Genomic DNA, 21,915 nt, shown 5'->3' with positions numbered 1-21,915 from the left:
AGGACACAATGGTGGTGCCTGTGGGGATCGAACCAGCAACCTTCTGATAAACAGTTATGTGCTTTAGCCCACTACGCCACCACCACTCCACTAATTAGTTAGACAAAAGAAGGAATATTTATTTCTAATTGACCAATTGTGGTATTCTGTGGTCAAAAATGATTGTATAATGATCACTAAACTGCATAATGGACCATTGCCTCAGGTAACCACTTTCCTACATACAGTGGAAAGAAAAAGTATATGAACCCTTTGGAATTAGCAGGTTTTCTGGTTTATCGTGGTCATAAAAAATGTGATCTCATCTTCATTAAAGTCGCATGTATAGACAAATCACAATGTGATTAAACTAACAACACACAATTATAATCTCTCATGTCTTTATTGAACACATTCACAGTGCTGTGGGAAAAAGTAAGTGAACCAGTCTTGTGTTGTCACGTTACCAAAATTTCAGTAGTCGGTACCGATACCAGTGAAATTTCAGGGTTCTCGATACTAGTTGATACCACAAAGTAATATGATAATGTGCAAAATTGATTCAGTACAAAAGCACTCTTGCTTCTGATATATTGCTTAATTTTTTAATATTACAATCAATATTTATTATTATTATTATTATTATTATTATTATTATTATTATTACTCTTTCTACAGGATTAAATTTCACTATACAGTTCTAATAGATTTCTGTTGCAATCTCTATAATTTCAGGCATTCAGCTTTTATTATGAATTGTGCTTTTATTTTTGTGAAATTTTGTCACAAGTATAACTTCTCTGGATAAACAGTTTGCTATATGGCCCAGTGTGATAGTTAAAGCTGAAATGCTGCAATTTAATTATACAAATTATATAAAAATAATGCTTCAGAGTGGATTGGTGCTCTGCTCTGTCATCTCATACAACGTGAATGATTCTCAATGTCTGTGGAGTTTCCAGTGTATGAGAGGTCTGATTCACACATTCATTTAAAGCTCAAACAGATCATTCAGACTAAGATTGCAGCATTTCACAATTTAATAATAACACTAGGACATATCACGACTTGGATTAGTTGAGCATTTCAGAGTAAAAGGTGTAACAGAGCACACACTCAAATAAGTGTGTGAGCATCTGAAAGTAGTTGTGTGTCAGTAAGACGGTGAAAAGTCGGTGCTCTGTACTACCTGTACTGTAAAATCAATGGTATCATTACTATGATGGAGATCACATATTATGAACAATTAATGCAGAAAACCAGCTAATTCCAAAGGGTTCACATACTTCCTCATGACACTGTAGCCATATTAGTCTTTGACACAAAAAATATATTTTAAACTCAATATGTCAGAAGTCTCAAGTTAGGTTTGGGTTTAGAATATGGGCTCTAACGTGCCCGCGCTATCATTGGACTCACTTTTTCTAATCCTTCTCCGCTTCCAAATCCCACTCAAGGTCTTATTCCCACTAACCATATTGCGACAGGAAAAGGCAGGAATGGGAGACAGAGAGAGAGAGAGACAGTGCGGGTGAGAGAGAGGAAACCCAGTAATAAATCTGGCTGATGCAATCTAATGGAACATTATATTAGGACGGGCTCAGTGCTCAGTAAATAATGGAGTTCTTACAGTCAGGAGAGATAATGCGTCTACCCTCGGGACAAAGAGAGAAAGATGGAAAAAGAGAGAGCGAGAGAGAGTCAGACAGAAAGAAACACTATTAGGGTTGATCAGTGGATACCCTGCAGAGTGCATTGGCGGGTGGATGGATGAAAGTTAGTTGAGCCACGTCACTCTGGCCACATGGGCGGCACAGCAGAGGAGTCTGGACTTCAATATCTGAATGTGAGAGTACACAGTCAAGGCTCGGGAACAGAGAAACTGTCTACTGACACGAAGAACAGTGAACTGCAGTCACAGCTGTTCTATTGAAAACGCAGCAATGTCAAACTGAGCTAGAATAACTTTTTTTTTATTTTTATTGGCATCTAATAAAATTCTTCATGAAAGCAAATTTAAGCCATGAACCAAATCAAAGAGCTTCAACTTTGATTTGAAGCAAAAGAGCATTTGAAACTTGAGACAAAAAGACAAATGTACAGGACTGCGTATTTAACCCTTGTGCGGTGTTGATATTTTGTACCTAATTTGGTGTTCCCGGTCAAAAATGAAGCAAACAAATTGCTAATTATAATTAATTATAATAAATTATTATAAGCAATTTCAAAAATATTATCACCAATTGTTAGATTAGATATTTTCTCCCAACTTGTTTTCTTTCAATTAGCACTGGTTTTGTATGAACATATTGACCGTAGGCCTCACTGACCTGAGCTTATGCACCTCATTATTTGTGGATAATTTTGGCAATATTAAATAAAATATGAAAACGTTCTGTACTAATTATCACACTAGTGTGCTTTCATGTTTAACCAGGAAGTTTGTTTTTAAATGCTTTTATTTTGTACAAAATGGCACAAAGTGACACTTGTGGTGTTCCCGGTCAAAAATGACCGGCTATTGAAAATATATAAGGGAAGATCAATTGTTTTGTATACGCACATACATACACACACGCTCACATACATGCACAAACTCTTGAGTATTACATGTTTTCGTTACATTACATTCCTTCCAAAGAGATTAAATTTATTTACACTGAAATGCATCCAACATCCATTCATCCATCCATCCATCCATCCATCCATTACCACCTGCGCACGCACGCACGCATGCACCTAAACCCGACACACGACCATTCTGGTCTTTGCCCCAGTGACTCCTCTCCAATAAAATCTCTCTTTCATCAAGCTTTGTGTGTTGCAAATGCAGAGCACACACTTGCAAGGCACATGCAAAAAGCTATTTTCAGTCATGTGCATGAGGACACAAAACCACCAGGTGTTCGTAAATGTAGAAAATATAACAGAAATATGAACAGTATTGGTATTTCTGTTCCATGAAATGTTCTTTATATGACAGTGTTGATGTGTAAATGGGCTCAGGCCAGTTCTCTTCGTCACAATGGTCAGATTTGACAAGGAACACCACAAGTGTTACTTCGTGCCCCTTTGCAGAAAATAAAAGCATTTCAAAATAAAACCACAATTCTATTGGAGAGGGGTCACTGTGTGTGTGTGTGTGTGTGTGTGTGTGTGTGTGTGTGTGTGAGTGGTGTGTGTGTGTGTGTGTGTGTGTGTGCACGCATGTGCACATACACAGGTCCGAGGCGTTTATGTTTGCAAGCACACATGCTTATATGTGAACATGCTACTGAACACACCATTTTTCTCTTATTTTTTATCTCCCCCATTCATTTTCAATAGCCGGTCATTTTTGACCGGGAACACCACAAGTTTGACTTTGTGCCATAAAAGCAATTAAAAACAAACTTCCTTTTTAAACAAGAACGCACACTAGTGTGATAATTAGTACAGAACGTTTTCATATTTTATATAATATTGCCAAAATTATCCACAAATAATGAGGTGCATAAGCTCAGGTCAGTGAGGCCTACGGTCAATATGTTCATACAAAACCAGTGCTAATTGAAAGAAAACAAGTTGTCAAAAAGATATAATCCAATATTTGGTGAAAATATAGCATAATGAGAGATTTATAGCAATTTTTTATAGGTTGGTAATTTTTGACCTATACCACCAAAAGTGTAACAAGGTGGAACGGTTCAGGATTTACAGGTAGCGTAATTCTACTTTGGGAATTCTTCTATTAAACACAATTTTTAATAAATTAAGTTGAAATAACACTGACTGATGCCTTCAAAAGATGTACACACCATTTAGTAACAACCTCGGAGCTCACGGTATGCCTGTCTTCAAAGGTTTAGGCTATTATTAAATCAATAAAATGTATAATTAAAAATCAATTCACTTATGGATAAAATGAATGGGCTTTTTACTTATGGAATAAGACTGTTGCACTCTCTTTCTTTTCTAAGCCATCAGACTTACAATTTTTGCCTGATGGACGATAAAACGGCAACAAATATTTTATACTTTCATTGAAAGAGGGACCAGAAACTGATGATGGGCTCTTTACCTTGAAGCAACCACCTATCAACCACTCAGAACACGCTAGTAGCCATATAGCAAAATGCTAAAAACCCACACAGAACACTGTCGTAACCTTATAACAACATGTTAAAAACTCTGAACACACTCTGGTAATACCTAAACTAAAGACTCCATAAAACACCCTAGCAACTCACGTAGCAGTGTGATTAACACCTAAAAAACACCTTAGCAACAATAGAAACGCCCTGAAAACCATCATAGAAGTATATCAAAGCCCTGAAAACCACGAGCATTCTGGCAGTGAGTTTTGCCAGGGCAAACACCAAACACATTTTCTTAAAAAATTAACAATTTATCCAAGTTCAAATGTACTTTCTTGTTAAACTGTTAAATAATAATGGTAAAGATGATGTCATTGAAGTATTGTAGACATTTAGAGAAGGGTTCCATAGAGAAAGTTAAAAACAGCAATGGCATAAAGCCATTGTTGTAGTGATTATAGCTGTTGTATTTACACCAAAAACATCACTTATAGAGTAAAGTAGAGAGAGGAACAGAGAGATAATGGAAGAAATGTAATGATTGACATGCTACTTCAGTACAGAAATAGGCTAAAAGCGTGTCTCGTGACAAAGACAGTAGCATGTGGCGCTCTCTGAAACCTGAGAATTGGCAGGAACAACACTTTTCTTTAAGCAAATGAGTGAGATAGAAATGTTTGGGAACAACTTGAGATCAAGAAGCTTACTTCATCCATGAAGATTATTTCAGATGTATGATTGACTATAGTGTAGTGGTGCACCGATCAGAAAATTTGAGGCCAATACTGATCTCAAATTTTTTAACACTAAGATCGTCCAGTATTAATTTGTTAAAATGTGTTATATTGGTTATATTGTGCAGTTATACGTTTATGCCCCACACAGTTAAATGACGGTAACACTTTATAAAAAGGATCCATTTGCTAACATTATTTAACAACATTACTGTAGTTTACATGAACTAATGAACTTAACGTTAGTTACAACATATACTAATACACTTTTAATTCAAAAGATTGTGTTAGTTAACATTAGTTAATGCACTATGAACTAACAATGAACAATTGTAGTTTTATTAACTAACATTGATTAATACATTCGGTAAAAACTGATGTTCATTGTTTGTTCATGATACCCAATGCATTAACTAATGTAAACCTTTAATAAAACTACCACAATTGCATTAAAATTGCATTAATGGTTAATTGCTAACATTTATTTGTTTTGAAACAGTTATGAATAGTTCTGTTGTCAATATCAAAAGGTCACTGTGACATACTGGCAACCAGTAAAAACCATGAGAGCATCACACACAGCAGAGACACGTTCAAAAATAAGAAAAATATATCCATTGCAAGCTCTAAACTGCGCCAGTGAGAGAAATCATTCATATCTATGATTTAGGTCTTTGGCGTTTTGCTGTAACACAAATCACTAATTATGCAAATGCGTGAAGACGCTGTGCCGTTATAGCGAGATTGTAGTTTCTGTGACTAGTGGTAACGTGACCACCATTAATCTGATTTAATATGGGATGAGATGAGTGACTGATGTTGAGTGCACCTGGAGAGCATGCATGTTTGATTGACACCACGAGTGAGCATTAGGAAGGGAGTGGTGCTGAAAGTGCTAATGTTGTTGTTTAATTTGTTTTTATACCCGTTTGCAGTCTTGAGCCTCTCATGCTCACAGCGAGTCAGAATTACTCTAGAAAATGGGTAACTTAATATTCACACACACCTGTAATTCGTACATATTACTATAGTAGGGGTCGACCGATATATCGCCGAGGCCGATAAATAGCCCGGTATTCCACATTTTTTAATTATCAGCATTAGCCAATAAATTTTCCCCTTTGGCCGATTTGTTTCTTGAGGGTGCTGAGAATCACCTGATTGCATGTGAAGTGATTTAGACATGTACATGACCAGTCATTTGCCATCGTGTTACTACAATAATAGACCGGCGTACAACACAGTGTCGTTTAAACGGTACGCATATCAGAGCCGCGTTTGAGCTTATAATGTTAAAGTGCTCGCCTCTCCTCAACAGTACCCTGTAACATTTAACTGTCTTGTCTAATGATAAATAGGCAAATATCAAAACTAATATCATATACCATCTGCAAATATGCAGATATCTCGTTTAGAAATAAGTCATTCACGAACCTCACGAAAATCCAGTATCTTCTTCGTCAAGCGCTCATCTAATATCTTCCTCTGAAGTGTGTATTATCAGCCAGAATCAAAACTTCAGGATCAGGATCAAAAGTTCCTCTAATTCACAAATCATGACGGTCATTCAATAACAATCCAAGCAGGCGATCCAGGCCGTTTAAACCGTCGGTAAATTGCTGCAAGTGCTGGATCCGCGACCGCGTAAGTGCACCTTCGAAATAAATGCACTTCATGTGTGCAAAGTAAATGTCTTATTCACAACGCACTGTATATGCAATTGGTTTGATTTGAATTTTTTGAGAAAATGCATTTGCCAACGTGGACATGCCATCCATGGCTGCTGGACAACTGTTATTTCCTTCTTCCTAATATATTAACAATTTCTCCATGTGCAAATAAATGACTAAATCAGAAGAAACTGCTATCTACCATTTAAAATAATATTTGTTTTAGATTCTTTTTTAAGAAGTTAAAGTTTAGTTTGAAATTGAGTAAGTATGGTGCTACATAAGACTATTAATTATGTAATTTACTCTATTAAACTGTTTGATATATCAGTATTGTATTGGCCACTCTGCTCTCTGGATATCAGCATCGACCATTAAAAAACCCATATAGGTCGCTCACTATACTATAGTTTATTAAAACTCAACTCAACTAGATCTCCAGTCCCATAGGCAGATATATGCAACACAGCAAAACATGTAGTACGGCAACCCAATGAATTTGTCTCTTTGCTTGGGTTTTTCTGACTGCTCCCATCACTAACTCCAAGTCAAACAAAAGCTGGTGGCAAGGGTAGCAAACCCTTTCCAAGTCTGACAAAGTAGGGGGTCTGGAAGACTCTGATGCAGAGTGGCAGACAATTTAATCTGCAAAGTAAACCACACAGAGAGCTTTCAATCTTGGTCTAGTGCAAGCAGTTTCACCGGTTGCTGACCCTGCTGGGTCGTTCAAGATGATGCCTGTCATAAAACGGCAAAATCCATCTCGATTTTGTTCCAAATATTTTCGTTGTGCCAAGAGTGTTTCACCATAGAGTTCTGTGGTTATGACAATAAAAGAAAAAATTTGGATTGCTAGCTAAACATAGCTATATTTTCCAAATGGGGTAAGAGTTGTTTTCTTTAGTACAGTGGTTCCTAAACTTTTTACAGTGGAGTACCCCTTCTATGATATAACTGCATTACTTGAAAACTCTCCCCTCATCGTGCCGTGGTATACAAGAATAGCGTTCGGTTCTGTGCCTGGAATTGCGCATCATTGCAGGTACGGCATTGCCGGCCAACTTCGAGCATTGAGGGTATCATTGAGCTCAGGGTGCTTTTTTGTGTCACATTTGACACCGTTAGCAAGGTTGAGCTCATTTGCTGAAAAACATCATGCAACAATGTAAAAACAGGTCTCTACCGTGCAAGTAAATTTGAGTGAAAATGACTGTGTGTGAATGTGGAAAACTATTTGGTGCTGCTGAATGTCTGACACCTGTCATCAAAGCTTATGAATTCATACAATCAGAATCAAAACTCCCTATGCATCTAACCTTAAATACAAATTTAGTTTTAAATACCGAAAAAAAATTAAATAAAATGTGGACGACTGACATGTGCGAGTCTGGTAAAACAAGTATTTTTTTGCTTGCTATCACTAAGCTACGTCACCTAGCAGTGTGCTGGGGTGGCGGAAAAAGATACTTGTGTGACGCACGACGCATGAGTAGATGCAATTTTTGAACCACAAAATATTAGGTTATTTCATTGCATATTTTTCTGACATTTATGACACAACCATTTTGGTGTTTCTACACTAGAGGGCACACAAATAAATTTTTGCCAGTGAGAAATGCATGAACTGGGTTTGAATGTTATTTTTAGACTGATGAAATTGAAAGAACAGTAAATCTCAGAATGTTATTCGCGTACTCCCATTGTCAACTCACGTACCCCAGTTTGGGAAACACTGCTATAGTAGTCTCTTTGATTTGATTTGTTTACATCAGTGATGCACCGACCATCAGACTACACTTACTGAGCACTTTATTAGAAACACTATGGTCCTAATGAAGTGCCCGACGAGGTCTTCTGCTGTTGTTGCCCATTAGCCTCAAGGTTTGATGTGTTATTCTGCTCACTACAATTGTACAGAGTGGTTATCTGAGATACTGTAGCCTTTCTGTCAGCTCAAACCTGTTTATTCTCCGTTGACCTCTCTCATCAACAAGGCGTTTCTGTCCACAGATCTGCTGCTCACTGGATGTTTTTTGTTTTGTTTTTGGCACCATGCTAAGTAAACTGTAGAGACTATTTTACATTGAAAATTCCAGGAGAATACAGAAATACTCAAACCAGCCCATCTGAAATCACTGAGATCACATTATTTCCCCATTCGGATGGTTTATGTGAGCATTAACTGAAGCTCTTGACCCGTATATGGATGATTTTATGCATTGCACTTCTGCCACACAATTGGCTGATTAGATCACATGAAGCGGTAGGTGTATAGGTGTTTCTAATAAAGTGCTAAGTGATTGTATTTTGCTAATTAAACAATGCTTTAGGAAGCACTTTCTACAAAGTTACCAGTCATTTGGCCAGTAATTCCATATATTTGCTTAAGCCAATTTTTACTAGCATTTGGCACCAAGAGAGTTTGACCCTAGCTTCAGCATTTCATTCAGCCACCCTGGGTGTAATTTGACACCAGGTAACAGCCATATACTCCCACATCTGGGCCTGAAAAAGACCCATTGCAGTTTCACCCTCTGTCCAGCAAACAATACAATGAGATTTAGAAAGGGTGTAAAACGTCTCAGCCCATCATCGACAAGTCAGAGGACCCAGCGAGAGGTCAGGGAAAAGGCCACTTGTGTCCTGAAAGGTTGCCTGAGTGAAATTACAACATAGAGATTCAGACAGAGCTGCTGTTAACTCCCAGCAGAGTGGCGAAAATAGTAGGAGGGGTGAACTGGTAGATCAACGTAACATTGCCCAACCCCTGAATCTCTTTTCAAGATAAAAGGTCAGTCTTTTAGGCCTTTAATACACAGAGCTCCCTTTCATAGCCTAGCAGCACACAAAGAGGAAAGCCTGAAAAGAGCCAAACCAGTCTCCATCATGACACCCATCTAACTAAGTTTTTCTTCCAAGCTCTCTTCTGCTCACTCAGTCAGAGACGTGACCGGGGGCTCAGGGGCGGCCCAGAAGAACAGAAAAGTGCCCCAGTATTGAGCCAAAACAGTCTTTTTACATCACTTTCTCAGCTCATTTATTGTTCCCCATTGTTCAAGTCACACACTGCCATGTGGCTGAATCTAAAATGCAGGATACCAAGGATTACCACTACATTATAAAAGGAGTGTTTCACAATGACAGCAATTTAATCACTGGAGGTCTCCAAGTAGTAGACTGTTGGTTGCTAGTAGGCGTTACATCTCAAAACAGTATCCAACAGTACCAGGCAGAGCACTCAGCTCACCAATGGTAGACAGGTCACTGACAAATAACGTTATCCAAGGTGATAAAAATCGAGTTTAAAATACGCGTCAAGTTTGTATACATTTAGATTAAAATGTATGTCATGAAAACAAATTTAATTATGTTAAAAATGTGGTGTAACAAACAAGTAAAAGGTATTAAAATACTTTCCTTGCTACTTTACACGTGAGTGTATTCAACATAGTCAATTAAAAAAGTAGATATTTTTAACATAGTATTTTTTGACAACTATATGTCACAAATATATATATATACATATTCTTAGGGTTACTTTATTTGACCTGAATAAAATGTGCCTTTCATAAATGTCAAAATAAATGATATTTAAAAACAACAACAACAACAACAAAACAAACAGTCATGAGGGTCTAAATGGGTCTTTTCTGTTTTGTTTTTGTGTGTCACATGACAAAAGAATGGTTGCTTGTTGGTTACACCATCTGACCTTGATTTGGTGGACAAGTTTTGATTATAAAACAATTTCCCTGCTTATTTAAAAAAAAATAAAAAAAATAGCTAATAAAATATTATTCCAAACCAAAAGAATTTCAGCTTTTAAGTAAACTTTTTTTTACTGTCTCTGTACAGTTACACCATTTAGACATTTTTGACTTGCCACAGAAAAAGAAAAAAAAAAAAAAAAATGACTTTGAACTCAGAAATTGAAAACACATTCATCATAGTAGATAAATTCTATAAATATCCAGTAACCATTCAAGTTTTGTGTGAATTGCATTTTAATGTATTTTTGTAATAACTTTCATAAATGAGCGTCACGTCATTGACCCAGATGTCATTTGTGTTACATCAACTCGACAACTCTCATTGGCGATGAATGAATTTCAGTCGCTTTGTAACTGCAAAAAGCTGTCAACTTACTTCTAAACTCAAAGTACAGCATTGGTGAAAAGAAATGAGTAAAACCAAGAGCTGGGAATAATAAAGTGAAGTAACCAACCAAACCAGTTAAGAAGCACAAGAACTTTTACAAAGGCATATTTAGAAAAGGTGCATGAAGACAGAGTGAGGCTTTGCTCATTCAGTGAACACTCAGCAGAGGGTCTATTCTCCTAATCAATATCCCAAAGTATTGTACTAGAATCAATACTGCTTATTAGACCTGGTGACCGATCTGCACAGTTTTCTCAGAATTAACTATTGGTTAAGAAGGACCCATGTGACCAACAGCACCTAAGCAAAGTACACAATGACTAGTCTCAATAAAATACAAGTAAAAGGAATCCAGTTGAATAAACCAAAATATTACATAGTGCCCACAAACCCATTTTTGTAAATAGTACACAGACGTTGGCTGTGACAGTTTAGGTAACATGACTGAGATGGCTGACTGCCAACCGATAGTCCAGGGTGTGGCATGTCTGCGCACACACAAAAAACCAGAGCAAAACAACCCTCTATTGACTAGTTTTTCTGGCACCGGACCAGGGGAAAAGGGAGAGGGAATGAACGGACTTCCCCTTTTGGGGGCGGCCATATGTTCTTCAGCCGGGTTGCCGGCCCGACAGAAACCTCGAGCATTCACGTGAACTTTGGACAGGCTAGAAGGAAGTGGGATGGTTGAGTAAGACGGCGGACTTAGCCTGCTAGGCTGGACAGATGGGGCATGTGTGGCATGGGAAGGGTTAAGTCTGAGGAGGCCCCATCTGCCGACTCGTCTGTTGTGCAGGCTGGCTACTGGCTCCTCCTTGGCTTCAGCACAGAAAACGGACAGTCGCACTGTGACTTCTCTATCTCCGAGCAGCTGATTACTCCACAATGCCCAGAATGTCCAGCCCTATCTCAAGTCCTGCCTCTAATACAATGCTCAATGATTTCCTTAGAAGCAAAAACTATTAAATAATGCCCAGTACTAGGGAAAAATAATAAATAATATATATATATCAGCCTTTTGACAATACTTATTACCGATCCCACAACTGTATGTATTTGTTCTAAAATGCCACACAAGGTTAGAAATATGATGCCAAACGAGGCCAGTTTACTCCCTAATATCAAACATTGTTTGAACAGAACACATAATACGAGGAAAACTCAAAGGTTAAACTTTTATGGTACTTCCCCTTATGTTTACAGTACTTTAGGGCTGCAACTAATGATTAATTTGTTAATCGATAAATCTAATGATTATTAGAAAGATTATTCAGTGATTATTGCAATGATTAATCATTAACTCTTAACCGATTATTCAGTTAGTGCCCGACTTGAAAGGTTGTATAAAACTATTTTCTTCACGATACGAAATGCACAGTGACGCAAATATTATCATTCAAAAAGTCGCAAGCCATCACGTTATAATCTAGCTGCATTAAGCGCATGAGGGACGAGCGTCTCCATGACAGAGGGTGTTTTCCAAATGGCATTTATGGAAATGGGACACCACTCGAAAGGTTGTTTGTAGTTATTTACATAATCTGCTTCCTTAATATTTTTACTTGCATTAAAGATACTGACATTTGATCCAAGTACAGAAACAATCTTTGATTTTACTGTAAAATATTCAGATATTCAAATACACAAGTTGTTAGAGAGTGTAGGAAGACCGACTCGATTGAGACATGGGAGTGGGCGGTCGCTGCAGAGCTTGTTTGGTGTGTTTTGGTGACCGCATTTCTCTGATTGCTGGATCGTTTCCCTTCAGATTCATAGGTAGTGTAATTCATCAAATAATTCCACTATTAAACACAACATTTGAAAAATGGAGAAGAAATAATGCAGACTGATATACCACACTGATTAACAACATTAGAGCACACAACAAGTCTGTCTTTAAAGGTCAAGTTATAATTAAAAATCTACTCCCCTATGGAGAAAATCAATAGGATTTTCACTTCTGAAACCAGACTGTTTCCTCTATATCAATGGTTCCCAACCCTGTTCCTGGAGGCCCCACAACACTACACATCTCCCTAATCAAGCACACCTGATTCAACTCATTAGCTCATTAGTAGAGACTCCACGACCTGAATTGGGTGTGTCAGATAAGGGAGATAAACAAAATGTGTAGTGTTGGGGGCCTCCAGGAACAGGGTTGGGAACCAAGGCTCTATATGAACAATACAGCTACAGAGTCCCATTAGTAAATACACATTTCTTATTTGAAGTGAATGGAAATGAAGCTATGTTGGTTAGTCAAAGTTTAACCAATGGGCTGTACTGTTGAATAACTTGGGTATTGGTCATTAAGTCGAACATAATATTTAGAAAAAAATTAAACATGACTTAGGACCATAACAGTACAACCCATGTTTTCATTCACATCAAATTAAATATGTAGTCTATCCTGACTCCATACGGTTGTCAACCTGACCCAAAACAAAATCAGTTAATTGAGCTGAAGCAACGTTTAAAATAGCACAGTCATCATGATTCAACCTGCATGAGAGACAGAGGATGGAGGGAGGGCATAAGAACGAAAGGAGCTGGGGGAAAACCAAAACGTCACTGAGGAATGAAAAGGAGGGGGTTGGGAGAGCAGGAGACGAAAGGAGAGGTAAAGCAGCTGCATTTATACAAGCTCATATTTATGCTAACATTCGTCCCTTCGTTCTCAGGATGAAACAAACTGCGACATTTCAGACACAGGAGCATTTATTAACGCAGCACACATTTGACCAGAGAGGGTATGAGCCGTTATGCCAAATACGGTTCATTTATCCGCTCTATGCGAATGCAAAGCATGCAAACTTAAAACTGCTGCTGTACGATCAGTTTTGTGCAGCCCCAGCAGTTGACATTTCATACACTTCCTATATTAACGAAGGGAAAGCGACTTCCTCCATTGTACTGTCACAGTTGAGATAAAACACATTACATTTACAAAGAATCCAATTACCGCTTGCAGATTAAGTTGAAAGGGCTTCTATGGAAAACAATGCAACATATCTGCAGTTCTCCGCGTCCTTTAATCACCGTGCCGGAGCCCCATAAAGCTGAACCAGCATGCTGAAATCATGACTGCCATGAGGAACCATGGGAGGGCTCTTTGGCTCAGATTAGAACATAAAACTCTAATTTGTTCTATTGGGTTTTGTAGTTCACTGGGCCTCTTGTCTATCAAGTAGGCTTAGCATTTATAAGATGCTATTTAAAGGCAAAACACAGTTCAACAGTCTGGCTTGCAAGACCTGTGGCAGCTCAACAGGCATGGGGGAAATCACCTAAAAGTCGTTTGGCAGTGCCGCCCCAAAAAGAAACAAGAAGTCTCTCTGAGGTGACACAACTATGCAACTTGATGCCTGCAACGAGTCACTGAGTATTAAAGAACCAAATCGAGCTTCAGCCAGGTGTTTGTAAGAAAGAAGCTTGAGGGAAATGTCATTAAGTTTTGCTTTACAGACTCTAAATATAGACCAAGAACAAAAACAGGCTGTGCGTCTCTTGCAGAGCTTTGTCATCCCAAATCACACTCTTCTCTGCAAGACCACAGCACCCAAACTCTCATTATGAGGGTCTCGGAGAGCTTATGTTCTTTCTTTGAGCAAAACGACAAACACTGGTTTGCCAAAAGAGCCCTAAATTATTGGCAGCAAATTCCTCTGGAAGCAAGCAAAGCATCTCTTCATTTACTAAATGGACACATCTGCTGGTTTGCCAAAAAAAGAAGGAAGATGAGTGATGAGGCAAGTGATGGGTTTAGAGGTGCACTTCCTTGCTCGTAAGTGCTACATGCAATTTGGAGGAAGGGGACCGCACCCACAACAGACCTCCAGAACTTCCTCTGAACTAGTGATTTGAGAAACTCTGGTTTAAACAGACTGTATTACAGGGCAGAGTTGACTCTAGGAGATAGATCAAGTAGTAAAGAACTAGTGTCTTTATCCCTGCACTCCCCCTTCATTGCTGCATGTCTTTGGCAAAATGAAGCGTCAAGTGTTACTTGAAAGATATAACTATATTGAAAAAATAAATAAAAGATTTTGCCGGCTTTTGTCGCACATCACACACTATAGGTGTATAGAGTTTGTCACAAACATGGCTGCGTAGTCATACAGATATTCTATTATATTGTCAACCACCCTTGCAGAGGGTCGTTGAATATATTTGCTAACCACCTTCCCGAACCCATTATTAACCATCTCCAACATCCCCATTTGCCATCATGCAAGCATTTGTCTAGGACAGCAGGTGGGATATAACTAAAAGCCTAAAAACTAAGAACTAAAGAAAATTATTAATGTAAAGATAATAATAATTATAATAATCATATTTAAAACATTACCTCTAGAAAGTTCAACACAACCCACATAATTTCTCCTTCCAAAACGGCTAAAACAGATTGTTACTTCACTTAGTCTGTGCTTAAACGAATAGAAAACACCAGTTGTTATATTAGGTGTAAGCCTAATAAATTACCTTGTGTTCCCAAAACAATGCTGCCAAATGTGTGTTATCGAATGTGTGTTTGTATTGTTTCTTTAATTCAGTTAATGCTGCCAAAAGAAAATAGAACTCAATTTTAGGTTCAAGGTAAACGTGGTCTTGTATTATTTTAGGATTTAATCACTTTCATCTTTGTTTCTTTGATATAATGATATATTTGAGCAAACCTGCATTTACATTGCATGATAAGTGCGAAATGATCCATGGAAATGAAGCAAACTAAATTTCGAGCACCTCCTGAGATGGCCTTCATTCATTTGCAGCATTCTCATTCATGACACTATTCTTGTAAAGTTTTCAGAGGACAGAAACAGAGAAGAGTGATAACTCTTGCGATGCGCTCCACAAGACACTCCCGCTGCACACCTTTAAACAAACAGCGCATCAGTATATATACATTGACAGCTTTTTTTTTGTCTGTTCATAAATATAATAAAGTGTGTTTCTACAGGTGCATGTCTTTGTGTTTAACAGCATTTCCTGTCACGTGTTACTTCCGAGACGTCTTATAGGTAGCCTAACACTATTGCGGGTATATGAGCAAACTTACCCGCTCATGAAAACACCTGCATTTGGATGAGGTGCTTGCGAATAGGGAGCTGGATTCAGCCTTGTAGGCTGTTTAATGTATCTGCCGACTTCCCAGATCCATGGTTTTGCCATTCACCGATATTGTCGATCACCATCTGTCAATGAGTGTCGAAATCAGCATCAGGATATTTGTAAGACACTGTCGATATCCGATAACATTGTTCTATCGCCCAGCCCTATCATACAGTGACATCATATGAAACCTGGGAGTCAATACCTGGGAGTGCACGGATTGCAAGGACCCACTTTAACAACCAGCTATGGGTTAAACTAGAAGTGTAAATCACAAGTTTCATCACGATATGATCTTATATCAATTCTCTTAACCAGCGATCCAATGTTTGCCAAAACCTCATTGATGCTTATTTGATAATACACTGATTCAGATTAAAGGATCGTTTCAGCTCTTGGTTAAACACTTCCAAATGTCCAGGTCTGAAGAATTGTGTGCCAAGGTCAGACCATTCGTTGGACTCGTCAACTATCGCACACTTATAAAACATGCACAAATGGTCAAACGTGTTATCGTTATGCAAATAAACCATCACGTCAGGCACATTGACTCCTCCCTTGCCTAGTGCATCGACATAAGTGAATTTTGAGAGTTTATGCACATATCACGCATTAAAATTCAGGTTTTGTTATGCACAAATTAAAAATCTGCATGAAAATAGATGAAACCCCAGCAACAGACATATTCCTCTTGGATGCTAATCTTACAAGGTAAATCTGCAACAATGCATCCCAATTATGTTGAAATTATATGCCAAAAAGTATTATTTTTGTTGGATTTTCACATGACAAAATGGCAATGTATGCAAGCTCGAAAGCAACCACAACAGGATCTGTAACACATGAACCTAAAAGTTATGAATTTTAGTATGAAGTCTCTCCAAGTAAGGTCCTGAACTTAGCTAAATGCTAACGCTTACGTGAGCATAATAGTCAGTGGTACTGAGACACAATGTTATGACATGGTAATATGTCCTAACACTGCCATTACAACATATGATGTACTTTGCCATCTCCAGTGCAGCACATACTTTTGATGCGAAGTAGAAGCATGCAAATTCGGATGCAACCCTAGATTGCCCATCTTTACTAAATTTGAATTGGGTGACAACAGGATCACATCTGTTTTAAGACATCCTACGGTAATGCAGCCAAACCTTTGATTTCTGCTCAGTATCCCCTAAAGTTAGCATTAGGATGACCAAGCACGAGATGAAAAAAAAAATGAAAAAATAAAAAAAGCTAAATGCCAAACACACCAAAAAAGCCCCATCTTTATAGTAAGAGACAGATTACTGTTCATTCCATATCTAAGTGCTCATGATACGAGCGAGATGCCATTGTGGGTGGTAATGATGCAAGTTTTCTGCTTTCTCATCACAGAGCTGGGCCTGTTCGAAGTACACAGACTCTTTCAATAGCACATTTAACATGTGGGCCGCCAAGAGGGGAAGAAGGGAGGGGGAGAGACTTGGGAACAAAGCCTCTATAGTTTTCTCAAGCCTGGCAATGAGAGTTATGTAATTTGACTGGCAAGGCCCATTTCCCAACTGGAGTACTGCAGACTAATCCCACTAAGGGACGGAGCCTACACTGGAAAGAGCAGAGGAAAATAAAAACATGCTTGTAATGTGGAGAGGCATGGCAGAGCACTTTTCATCTGCAGCGGTGCCAAACGATGCCCCTCCTGCAGCTAGCAAACAAAGCTGCAAATATGATCAGATCTGTGGTAGGTTGCGCACAGGCTCGAAGGAGAAATGGAGGTAGAATGGGATACAGAGCGTGCTTCTGGTAACCATCAGAATAGTGGTTGGATTTAGAGTGGTTAAAAATAAAATCTGATTCTGATTTACTGCTCTGGATGCCTGGAAACCATGTGACTGGCATCACATGAGAGGGAGTGAAAGGGGTGGGTGGGGGCGAGAGAAACACACAAGCAGCGCGTTGTCGGCGTAATGAGCTTTGTGATCAGTCTGCTTGGTTTCCATTGAGAGTAAGCAGATATGGTCTGATTTCAGAGGTAAACACTAGCAGATCTCTGTGCTCCAGGGATCCATGGGATTCAAATGGGGAGAGAACGGGGGAAATTACAGGGGAGAGAGTATGTCTTCTGAAGGCATGAGACTACACACATTAAGTACTTTTTAAGTGAAAACATTGTCGTGAGAAATTGTTTACAGTGCTTAACAATGGAAGTTCTCTCATGAACATGGCTTTGTATTGAGAAGACGACCGGGATTATTCATCAAAAAACTTCCTTTTGAGTTTCGCATAATAAAGTAAAAGAGACTTGAAACTATGCGAGGGCGAGAAAATTATGACCATTTTCATTTTTGGACAAACTATTGCTTTAAGCTGTCAGAAAATGCTTTGAATCCACTGATTTCAAAGGGGACGGACATAGGGGAACAACACAAAGGCTTGGCCAGGTCCGTCAAACAAACGATTTTAAACTGATGCTGTAATTCCACAACCTCAAAACGCATCTTATGGCCCAAATATGCTTTGGTTGTCCATGTGCCATTACGCCTTGCGCATGATGCAAATATGGTCATCAGCACAGTATGCACAATCTGTACGCATGCAGCCTAGATTTTTGAGACAAGTGGACTGTCCACATCATCGGAACATGCGCCTGCCGTCGACGGTGCTAAAATAGTATAACAAAGCAATCATACTGTGCACACATTGAACGCGTGCGTCCATACGGGCTTGTGTTCCAAAGAGTATACTTTGAAAGACTGAGTGCTCAACCGTGCACAGGATGGGATGGCACAAAGAAAAACAAAGTAAAGCCAAGCCTTCACACATTTCTAACCTTCAAACACTCCATCTGAGATCTCATGTCCAAGTGCCCTAACCAGATAAAAAAAAAATACACTCACTGAGCACTTTATTTCTAACTGTAAAACAACTTATTCAAGCGATTATCTAATTAGCCAATTGCATGGCAGCAATTTTCGTCAATGGCTTGATTGTTGGTTCGAGTATTTCTATAACTGCTGACCTCCTGGGATTTTCACGCACAACAGCCACTAGAGTTTACTCTGAATGGTGCCAAAAACAAAAACCATCCAGTGAGCTGCAGTTCTGTGAACGGAAATGCCTTGTTGACGAGAGAGAGGGGTCAACAGAGAATGGCCAGGCATTGCAAGCTTAAGTTTATCATAGAGACCATTGCTTAAGCTTAACTTAAGCTTCTGATGCATTTGGAAAAGCTGCCTAGACTGGTTTGAGCAGACAGTAAGCCTTAGGTAACTCAGATAACCCATCTGTACAATTGTAGTGAGCAATATATTATCCCAGAATGCGCAACATGTCGAACTTTGAGACGGATAGGCTACAAAAGCAGAAGACCTTGGCACTTTATTAGGACCATAGAGTTCCTAATAAAGTGCTCAGTGAGTGTACATAAAAAAAAAACTTATTTAAGCATTTCTTAGTCCATAAAACTACTATCGGCATGCTGCAGTCTTCTGCTGGCTGTATGACGCAGGGTTGGTGTTACATGGGGGAAAGTCAGTGTCTCTACAGAGGCGTAGGCTGCCACATGGTCACATGAGCTGTGTTCTGCAGAGGGAATAGAGATTAGAGACAGCGAGCTCTCTGCAAGCAGTGACCCATTTTCACAACAGCACACACACATATACACAGAAGAGGCAAAATCCATACTCAAAAACAAAAAGACTCTTAACAAAGAAGGCAGCAGAGGCAGGGCCCGAGAATGTTTTAAGCCCTGCTCTAAGTGCACACATTCCAGAGCCAAGCGCTAAGCCGTCCACCTGCCTGTCGGTACTAGCAGTCCACCAACAAACTATCAACGTTGCATTCGCATATAAAGGTTACATGTTCAAACATATACACTGGTGGCCAAAAGTTTGGAATAATGTACAGATTTTGCTCTTATGGAAAGAAATTGGTACTTTCAATCACCAAAGTGGAATCCAAGTGATGATAGTGTATAGTCAGGACATTAATGACGTAACAAATTACTCTATGAGCAGCAATGACAGCTTTGCAGATCCTTGGCATTCTAGCTGTTTGTCTAGATATTCAGGTGACATTTCACCCCACGCTTCCTGTAGCACATGCCATAGATGTGTCTGTCTTGTCGGGCACTTCTCATGCACCTTACAGTCTAGCTGATCCCACAAAAGCTCAACAGGGTTAAGATCCATAACACTCTTTTCCAATTATCTGTTGTCATTGTCTGTGTTTCTTTGCCCACGCTAACATGCTAGGCCTGCACCCCTGAGTCTTCTCTTTACTCTTGCACATGAAACTCTTGTTTAGTCGTATCTGGGCTTTATCATCTCTTTCTGTCCTTGTTAGAGCCAGTTGTCCTTTGTCATTGAAGAGTGTAGTTACACCTTTGTATGAAATCTTCAGTTTATTTTGGGAATTTCAAACATTGTATAGCCTTCAATCCTCAAAACATTGATTGACTGACGAGTTTCTAGAGAAAGCAGTTTCTTTTTTTTGCCATTTTTGACCTAATATTGACCTTAAGACATGCCAGAACTGCATACTGTGGCAACTCAAAAACAAACACAAAGATAATGTTAAGCTTTATTTAATGAACCAAATAGCTTTCAAATTTGTTTGATATTATGGAAAGTGATTTTCTATTACCAAATGATCAAATTAGCATGACTACTGAAGGATAAGGTGTTGAAGTGATGCTGCTGTATAGATTTGATCAAAAATGACTTTTTAAAATAGTGATGGTGCTGTTTTTTCACATGAGTAATGTTCTGACTATACTTTGTGATCAGTTGAATGCCACTTTGGTGAATAAAGTATCAATTTCCTTCCCAAACATCAAAATCTGTACATTATTCCAAACTTTTGGCAGCCAGTGTATATGCTACTTAACCAAAGAGGGAAGCATGGTTTCAAAACACTCACTGTTATAAAACTGGCTAGAAATAAACATCCAAAATGGAATCTCACTGCACTGTGAGCAAGACATCAAGGCCACTGTTATGTTTCTCCAGTGCTCCATTTTCCAAATGCTGCCCCAGCAAAAAAGGAGCTAGCAGACAACATTCCTTACTAGCTGCAACAAGAAAGAGAAATGAGGTTTACCGATTCCATGGCCGTCTGCAAAGGTTAAAATCCAGCTAAATATGCTGAAGCTGTGGTTGTGAAGTCCGAGGAATCCTGCAAAAGCAAAAAGAAACAGACTGATTAGTGTATTGAATGTTGATGTTAAAACATTTCTACCATCGGTTGGGTGTAATTTTCCCAATGCACCTTACTATACTCCATTGTTCCAGCATGGTATGCACGCAAGGCCACACATGGGGAGATAAAAGTGAAAGCAGAAGAGACTGCATGGCAAGCCACTCAACCCACATGTTTCTAGGCCAGAGGTCGGGGGGTTTCAGGAACAGTTGAAACGCTTGGTAGTGCCCCTCATCAGGGACATGATGGAGACAGTAATCCATTACCAATGGCTTCTGTTGCAACAGTTTCATGACAACAACTGCATCGAGAGTGGTATTCAAGGCTTAAAAGCATTGTCTACGGTCTCCTTACTCTGATATATCAATGATCCATGTCAGCCATTGTAGCGGTTTATTTTTTTAGTTATCAGTATTGATCTGTTAAAGCTGATATTGTTAATATCATATCTTATATTCAAAACATATACAGTGCACATTTTCTAGAACGATTTCAAAAGTGCTCAACAGTTATCTATATTTTCTACTTCACATGAAAATGTGTTGATGCCTGATTTCACTTTCACAATCATCTGAAACACTTCAATCAGAGTGAACAGTATCATTGGTGAAGAAACAGGCAAAAACTAAATATATTGGTTAACTAAATCTGCATAAATATCGTGCATTAAATAAGTTTGCACAGACTTTGGGTGTTAGCGGTGTGAGATGTCGCTGGCAGTGTGTATAGAGTGAAATAAACACTCAAATTTTAATAAACATGAAGAAAACTTGAAAACAGTAAGAGTTAACAATCCATTGTATCTATTAGTACATATAGGAACTGACACAAGAGAATGTTAACACTTTGTTAATTGGCCAAGCGAACACGGTTAGACGGCTGATGCGATTAAATCGCAAAATATGGCTTTTTTATTGGCCTGGCCGATATATCGGTCTATCACTATTACATTCTTTTATTAACGGTTGATATTTATCACAGTTCAGTTTGTTTTACCAT

General features: G+C 38.7%; 2 protein-coding genes across 2 annotated transcripts in view; both read right to left on the bottom strand.

Moving 5' to 3' along the window:
• The window catches only part of LOC127619449 (cadherin-15-like), a 310,594-nt gene that overhangs the window by 207,969 nt on the left and 80,710 nt on the right, over positions 1 to 21,915 (bottom strand). The window lies entirely within an intron of this gene.
• Positions 1 to 21,915, bottom strand: part of ankrd11 (ankyrin repeat domain 11) — a 170,970-nt gene that overhangs the window by 103,727 nt on the left and 45,328 nt on the right. The window contains exon 2 of the mRNA XM_052092263.1: positions 20,818 to 20,892. The gene's annotated coding sequence lies outside the window, so the exon portion shown is untranslated. The remainder of the gene's footprint in view (positions 1 to 20,817; positions 20,893 to 21,915) is intronic.

This window comes from Xyrauchen texanus, chromosome 2 (assembly GCF_025860055.1).
Source record: "Xyrauchen texanus isolate HMW12.3.18 chromosome 2, RBS_HiC_50CHRs, whole genome shotgun sequence".
Lineage (NCBI taxonomy): Eukaryota > Metazoa > Chordata > Actinopteri > Cypriniformes > Catostomidae > Xyrauchen > Xyrauchen texanus.
The sequence above is the reverse complement of the archived record's forward strand: the minus strand, read 5'-3'. Positions and strand labels throughout refer to the sequence as shown.